At 36.6% G+C, this 8,857-nt stretch overlaps 1 long non-coding RNA gene across 1 annotated transcript; it reads left to right on the forward strand.

Annotated features, from left to right (window-relative positions):
- Positions 1–4,829: 4,829 nt before the first annotated feature.
- Positions 4,830–8,334, forward strand: LOC127504753 (uncharacterized). Its single transcript, XR_007927437.1, has 3 exons — positions 4,830–5,205; positions 5,338–5,517; positions 6,701–8,334. It is a non-coding gene; the product is annotated as an uncharacterized LOC127504753 (long non-coding RNA).
- Positions 8,335–8,857: the final 523 nt, after the last annotated feature.

Below are 8,857 nucleotides of genomic sequence, written 5' to 3' on the forward strand. Positions count from 1 at the left end.
AGTCAAATTGCTGTTTACACCTGGTATTAATAGGCGTCTCAAATGTGTCTCCTGTGATGACATGATCAGATTTCGTCAAGAAATCTGTAGAAAGATAGAAAAATAGAAAAAACTATAGAGAGAGACTTTTTTTTTTTTTTTTTACAAATGTAGTTTTTATGTATTAACTTTGAACGTGATTATGTAAAGGGTTTTCAATATATATATATATATATATATATAAGATACACATTTTTATTTTTCATTGTATAAATTAGTCCTCATGGTTGAAAACAAAACTGTTGTCTATATATTAAGAAGGGGACTCTTGCAAGGGGATCAGAATATGGAGATCTGTTGTATCAAAAAGTTTGAAAATCCCTGGTCTGTCAGTGAATGTTGATGTCAGAAGTCTTGTGTATGTATATGTATCCACTTTTCCACATTTTTCATTCATATAGAACTCTTTTAAAGCCATACTCAACCAGTTTGAAACACTTATTTTGGTGGAGTGATAATGTATTAGGTCAATATCTGGTCTTTCATGTCAGGCATTTCTTATTACCTCCAAATTTGGTTTAAGTGATCGTATCACAGATGTTTTGGATCATGTTTACACCTTAATTTATTGCTGTCCACTTGTGATCAGTTCACCCGAGATGTATCTAGTCTAAACATGGTCTTTGTCTAAAAAAAATGTTTTTTTCTCTAATCTGCTATCTAGTTTAAAGGAAGCATTTGGGTATTGCATCACTGACCAGCTCCTGTGTGCCCCGGTGTTGACCTCTTGTCCTGTTTGTATCTTTGTCTGTCCATCTTTACCTCCTTTAGATGTTGATTTGAAACCATAAACATCTTAAATCACTCAATAACGGTATCTTCAGCGACTTAGAATCCCTCTTCTAATCTAGAACGTATCACATGTCAGATAAACTAGCTCATGTGGTCAGACAAGAAAGTCAGAAATGACAAGCTGCACTCATCTACCCTTTACACCCAAACTGACCACGCTCACTCTGATGGTGTGAAGGCCTTAAGCAAACCTGAGAAACTAAAATCTGCCCTTATACATTCTCACGATAACGACTTCTCATGAACGTATCCTTCCTCCCACAAACTCTCACTCCTAATTTGTCTTCTCCCTTACAGGATGATCAAGGCATAACAGACCGACATCAGCATGATGATAGACGTTCAAAGACGAGATCAACGAATCAACAGGCACCGAAGTCTCCTTCCCAGCATTCCCTTTCCCATATCTCTCCCGCCAATGGACAAATTCTCAGCACTCCCTTTCTATGTGACCCCATGATGCAAAGGTCTTCATGCACTGAAATGATTTCATGGCCAAAGCATTAATGAGATGATGTCACTTCACCCCCCAAAACCTCATTTCAGCAACGCCACGGTTTTCCGCTGACATCACCGTGCAGAATTCATGTCAGGCGAGGCCCCTGAGAACAGATGCACTCAGGTCCTGTAAATAGAAGAGTGTTGAGCTAATTTGAAGGATACACTGAAGAGGCAACAGATGTAACGCTCATGACAGCGATGCAAAACTTTTCTGCCGAAAACAAGGTCACGCCTGCGGCAGGACACATCTCAGATAGCAGAGGAACGCTGAGAGATCAGCAGAGTATAAGAGTTCAGTGAGTTTCTATGACATTGTTGCCAAAAGTTAATCGTAATTCTCTTTAGTTAATGAGTCGTAACCTTAAATGTTTTTAAAGTCAACAAGAAATGGCATTCAAAACCTACTTTCCTTCTGTAATTGGGATATTTATGTAGGAAGGTACTTTATTATATAAAGTGGTAACTGATTGGATTATTAAAAGTGGGAGGTACATACCAGAACAGAGTCAGACCTCATCTTATTAGTATTTCCAGGTATTCATATCCTTATATATTTGTACATTTGGATATGTGCTGTTACGTAGTATATGAAATATTGACAACATCTAAAATGTGTTAAGTATTTTTTTTTTTTCTTTTGGCCATGAAATCATTTCACTGCATGAAGAGGTTTGCATCGCAGTGTCACGTAGAAAGGGAGTGCTGATGAATGAAAGCAGAAACCATTATATTGTCAAATTAGTTAAATGTGATTCAGATATTATCACATTATCCCCCGGTTTCACAGACAAGGCAAAAGCTAGTCCTAGACTAGTCTCAGCCTCAGACGTCACGCCACGGACCGTTGGCTGAATGTCTGATGCATACGGCACACTTAACTGGAAACACTTGAGGATTTTCAAAGTCGTCATCTGGTTGGTTGAATTCTACAGGATGTCCGGGAGACGTGCGTGTCACATTCTTTAACAGTCCGCCTGGAAACAAATGCTGTGATGCCAAACCAGCTCGTGCAAGAAGAACGCCATCGTGTTTACAACTGTGATGTACGAGTGCTTGCGCAACGTTCTTGAATGAATAATTTATTAAATGCACGCCGGTCTGTTATTGTAGGGACATTGTCTTTACATTTTCATGCCCCTAAACATGATGCAGAACAGAATGAACTGTGATTGGATGCATTACATGTCAGTCATACAGCCTCTGGGTGGTCCTTGGCCAATGAAAGCTGCGATAGAGTCCAGACCTTCTGCCGTCAGTCTGAAGGTATGGCTACACGAGACTAGTCCTAGACTAAAATGCATGTTTGAGGTGATTAACTGAAAGCAACTTGTACTGAGTTAGTTGACCCAAAAATTAAAATTCTGTCATTAATTACTCACCCTCATGTTGTTCCACACCCATAAGACCTTCGTTCATCTTCGGAACATAAATTAAGATATTTTTGATGAAATCTGAGAGGTATATGACTCCATAGACAGCAATTTAACCACCACTTTCAAGGTCCAGAAAGGTACTAAAGACATCATTAAAACAGTCGACGTAACCTTAATTTTATAAAGTGATGAGAATACTTTTTGTGCACAAATCAAAACAAAAATAACTTTATTTGACAGTATCCTCTCTTCTGTGTCATTCTTGTAAGCTGTTTATGTTCAGCGTTTCCAGGTTCTACATCAGAATGCTGGCTCAGTATTGGCCGACGCTGTTCATGTGTGTGATGCTGATGCAGGAGCCGGCCAATACTGAGCCGGCGTTCGGATATAAACATGGAAGCGCTGAAATGTGCTAACTGCGTATGAGTCTGACAGGGTAGAGACAAAATTGTTGAATAAAGTTGTTATTTTTGTTTTACTTTTGCACACAAAAAGTATTCTCGTCACTTCATAACATTAAGGTTGAACCACTGCAGTCACGTCAACCTTTTTAACGAAGTCTTTAGTACCTTTCTGGACCTTGAAAGTGGTGGTTAATTTGCTGTCTATGGAGTCATATACCTCTCAGATTTCATCAAAAATATCTTGTGTTCCGAAGATGAACAAAGGTCTTATGGGTTTGGAACGACATGAGGGTGAGTAATTAATGACAGAATTTTCATTTTTTGGTGAACTAACCCTTTAAAATATGTCAGTGCCATTGTTTTGTCAGTTTAATGCTTTGGCCATGAAAACGCACACCAGTGATGTTTTTTTCTAGGGTATATTTAAAAAAGCTACTTAAATATCCTAATTGAACTAAGGTCTAATACTGGCTTAGTCTGAGCCCTGTCTGTGAAACGGGGCCTATCAGTATTAATGCTTCACCAATTAAAAATTTTAAAAAATAAGTATTAGCATTAGAATCAAAGCATTTTTATAAGAGTTAATGTTTACCAAACCAAGACCGAGTAAATGTAACTTGGGAATTTCTAATTATGGCCACCAAGAATTGTGTGTAGCCTTTACTTGGAAATATTCTGTTAAAGTTACTATCAATTTCTGAGTCAAAACTGTTTCCTAGCTATTTTCAAATAAATCCTACTCCGAATTTGTTTTTCAGTGTGAATCATCACAAACACCCACCTTTGAGGAGGCTTTTTCACCAGAATTTGGAGGCTGAATGTCAAGAACACTCTCAAGACCATCATGACCTTTTTTTCTTATTCATTGATATTTGATATATATATACATATATATATAACGGTTAGTTCCTGTCCTTGATTCTGATTGGTCAATAGCTGTGTTTTATTCACTATAAAACAGGGCTATGACCACTTCACCCAACAGTTCTGTGTATCACTACACAACACCCTTAGCAACCACTCTTAGCAACGTAAACTGTATGTTCTCAATATTGTTCATTGAAGCTTATGTAGAAGAGTATTGTGAGAAAAAGATCGAGTGAGCAAGTTTATTACCTGCATTCAGATTTAGCATTTTCCTTCACGTCAGTCCTATGTTCATAATAAAAAATCTGTTTATATGTCTGATGTATTATCTTGTCCTTTTAACAGTTAAGGGGTTTTCCCGTGACTGACAGCGCTAGTCAAGCATTTGTCAGTTGTGTCTTGTTCCGTGTTCACAACAATTTTTCTTTTTCAATGTAAAAGTCTTCGCTACTGACTGACTCACTCATAAAGACAGTCTTTGCCACCATCTAATGGCGTAATAATGTAACTTCTGTTGCTGTTCACGGTCAGGGACTATTTTTTTCTGGCAGAAGGAAGGCTTTTAGTAAAAGTTTACTTCATGAAAGTTGCACTGATACATATTTTTGGCTTTAATATTTGTGTTGTGTGGTAACCGTTTTATAAAAGCAGTGAGGCTTCGCGTCGTGCCTAACAACGACCTTCAGCTGTGACTTATTCACGATACAGCACAGCCTCTCGTACCTTATTGCTTACATATATATATATATATATATATATATATATATATATATATATTATTGTCATAACATTTTAACTTTATCTGTCATTAAATTACTGTTTTTATTTCTGGCCTAGGTGAGGGCAGCTCAAGGGATAGTCATTTCAGAGCAACATGATGACAGACTGTGCACATTAAGACCAGGAACTAGCATTACGAAGTAAATAAGGTAAAGTTTGATTTCAAGTTAACTTTAAACTCACAGCTAGGGAGGGTCTGATAGTGTTGCCATTGGTCGTGTCTCCTGAGGTCTCCCTCTAGCACACCATAAAAGGCCGGGGGCATGACTTACACCATACTGCAGCTAATTACATACCTCTCTCATCACTCATCTGCATGATGTCAGCACATCCCTCCTGTGTTTTGGGATCTACAGCAGAGTGAGTTGATCATGATATGTCTCATGAGAGCCACTTTAAAAGGGGTTTATGTATAAAATAATTAGCTTTTTCATGAAAAATGTGAGTGGGTGAGTTAGATTTTCCTTTAACATGTAATTTACTGTGCAACCTTCTTTGTTTTCCTTTGGAAGTGAAGATCTTTTTTGTTAGGTAATGTAAAAACTATTTGGAAGAGATTACAGCTGTATTGTTTTCAAAAGGCACTCCATCGCCACGAGTGTTTACACATCAGTGTTGTCAGAACAATGGGAGGCACTGAGACTCATGAAAAACTACAAAGAACGAGATGGCAGGGAATAAAGATGAAAATGGATATGTGAGGCAACATTTTTTATCCTACCAGTGAGAAATGGATCGAAAGAAGGCCTCTTCCCAGCAAGGTACAATTTACACAAGAATTTACACTATTTGGAGCATAGCAGGCAAATCCCTGTGGGAAAAAAGACTAGTTTGCAGCAAGAAATATAAAGAGGGAAGATAAAGATCAATATATGTATCAGACACTTACTATAACTCCTATTTATCTCTTTAAAAACATCTTTCTATTTCCTACACATCTGTTCTTGTGTACTAATCTTGTTTATTCCTAAAACTCAGCATTGTGTACTATGAATATTGTTGGCTCCTATGACCATTTGCTTGTTATTTTCCTCATTTTAAAGACGCTTTGGATAAAAGCGACATGCTAAATGAATAAACATAAATGTATTGTAAATGTACCTGAATGTGTATCATGTTATTTAATCATCATATAGAGTTTTCAGCAGCGCTAGTTCTGGAAGTATTTTTTCCATTAATTTTTCCCATAGGGATTTAAAAAAAGTCTTCGTTAAAGTGTTATAAGCCATGAACCAAGCCAACCAGCTACTGGGTGAATCACAACATTACAAACTTTGATTTAAAGCAAAAAAGTATTTGAAAATCAGACAAAAATACAAATGATACAAGACTGTGTACTTAACGGCTTTAGTGAGGGAAAGAACTACAATCCCCTTAACCACTGCGAACAGCATAATGATAAAGAGATATAAACTACTCTTTTAAAATGTTGATGATATATCAACATATTATGTCATTCGCAGTGCTTCATGGGAGTAGGTGGAGCTAAAGAACTCTTTTGGCGTGTTTAGCTTTTTTTGACTGATTAGTGTAATTTTCTGCAGAGCATCATGGGTAATGTAGTTTTTCACCACAAATTCTGCTGTTCAACATGATTATTTTAAAAAATAAGTTGAAATAATGCAGGCTGACGGCTTCAACAGAAGTAAATGCTATCGATAACATCCTCGTAGCTCACAGTAGGGCTATCTTTAAAGATGTATAAATTATTGTTAAAAATCTATTTCCCTATGGAGAATGAATGGAGTTTTTACTTCCGGAACCCAACTATTGCACTCTATTTTCTGCGGAATATGATGAAATTCATTTGATAAATATCACATTTCATCCAAAGAAAAATTAATTAAAAATTAATTTGACCCACAGATGTTCTTAACAGATTTTGTGAGATTCATCCTTTCACACAAACTCTTATGACTCCTATAGACATATTTTTCTTTTCAGGAAACTTTTCTTCAGCTGATGTGCAGCTGTTTTCTGGATCCCCTTGGAAAACCTTGGCTATGTTGTCATGTTCTGCCTTTGTTAAGTTCCTTTCTTATTTTCCTGCACGACGGCCGTGCGCCTGCAAATATATGATATAATTGATTTCGTATGGTTTTAGTACCCCTGTAGTACCTCTGCTGAAATGTAGGCTACAAACATCTCATAGCGCAAAGAAGATTTTCAGTACTGTAACATCAGTTGTCATCAAACAATATATGTTAGGATTTGATGTGCATTTTTTGTCTACTGTGATATGACATCTCAGGGTTCAGCACTCCAAGTCACCCATAATTTACATCATATGGGTGGATCGTCGTTGTGTGATTCATAGATCTCCCCCTGCCTTCAAAAAGAGGAAGTACAGCATGAGAATGGCTCCTTTTCTGCACCCAGAAATAAAATCTGCTTTATAAAGGGAAATGTCACTTACCACAACTTCCTTTCACAGCTGCCTTTGGTTGCTAAGAGAATATTTCGGTACAAATATACACTCAGAATTTTAGTTAGAAACTAGATGTGGTTTAATTACACTCTATTTAAGAAAATGAAAGGAACTAGCATCTATCTAACGTTAGTTAGGTTCTAACATCCATTCAGCAATTTTTAATTAAATGTAATGTGCTATACAGCAGTTACTATGTTGCTATAACCAAAAGTAACAACAAAGCAACAAGTGGTTGTTATCAGCTAAACTGTTTACAAAATGAGTCACTACTAGCACTGTTCAGTGCACAGTGTTTACAACACAAATGTCCCCACTCACCGATATTTTTTCAGCTGTCATGGTAGCCTTTGTGTTTTTTCCTCCATTGGTCCTTATGTTACTTCACTGGAACAAGAACATGAAGTTGTTTCCGTTGCCTATGAAGGAAACTTTCTAAGTTCCACGAGAAAACATTGAATGGAAAAAGGCATGCACCTTATTTAGTTATTTAGCTCAAAAAATTTTGAGGCTTAAATTGTGTTTATTTAGTCATTTTTTAGAAATGTTTATATTGTCAGGAATTGATATAATAGTGTGACATAAGAGGGAGCTTGATGTGATAACAACATCAATCATGACACAGCATAATTACGTATAATTTCTGTGCAAACACTGGCTACGATGCTAGGCTGTTGTAGATGGTTTCCTGGGATCATTATAGGGGCTTTCACACCAGAGGAACCTTTTCATAGTTCCTAGAACTACTGGCGGAAGTACCCGGATTTTGCCGTGTTTGCAACGCAGGAACAAGGAACGATTTTACTCCTTATTAGGGAACTAAATTAGACCCAGAGTAGGGTCTAAACCAGCACTATAGGAACTATCAGTGATGTAAGTGTACGTTGGTTTGTCAAACGCATGTCAAACACCGGCAACCAGCATTTTTAAAAAGCCGTGTAAACATTTACTTCACAAACATGTGGTTTCTAAGGAGAGTCGAGGGGTTGACAGCATGTTGCTATGAGGTTGTTAAGGATTCCTGGGGTGGTTACTAGATGGTTAAAGAGCCAATATCTAAGTCTATGACCTTGTCTCTATATGGCTCTAATATGGCTTAAGTCCCTCCTTTAACGCATATCTGTGGTATTTTTCTGCCAGTTTTTTTTGTCTGCCAGGTAAATAAAAGTTGAAAGATCAATAAAAGAATACCTCTTCTCAATAAGTGGCATGATTTGAGTTATTATTCATATCTGAAGCACTTACAGTGTGAGACATACTGGTGTTCACTATAGTATGAGCAATCGAAAGTGATTCTTGCTGTAGTCAGTGCTGTCATTATTAAAAAATAAAACTTAAAAATCATTTTCGGTAATTGAAATAAAGCTGAAATTATATATATATATATATATATATATATAATTATTTAAATCATATTAAAAAAAATACTAAAACTTCAAAATATTATTAGGCTAAATATTATAATAGTATATAAATAATACTAACAGTGGCTCTAGCAAGCACCACTAATAATTATGTCATATTGGCTTGGTCATTCAGTATTTGAGCTCTGTGGGCAAATTCTTAACACTAAACAGAAAAATCACCAACATTGACATTCAGACCACCATTAAGTTTTTTTTTCTGCTAGAAACTATTTTCCATTTGTCAACCAGCCTCTTTCTGCCAAGTTC

This window comes from Ctenopharyngodon idella, chromosome 22, assembly GCF_019924925.1.
Source record: "Ctenopharyngodon idella isolate HZGC_01 chromosome 22, HZGC01, whole genome shotgun sequence".
Lineage (NCBI taxonomy): Eukaryota > Metazoa > Chordata > Actinopteri > Cypriniformes > Xenocyprididae > Ctenopharyngodon > Ctenopharyngodon idella.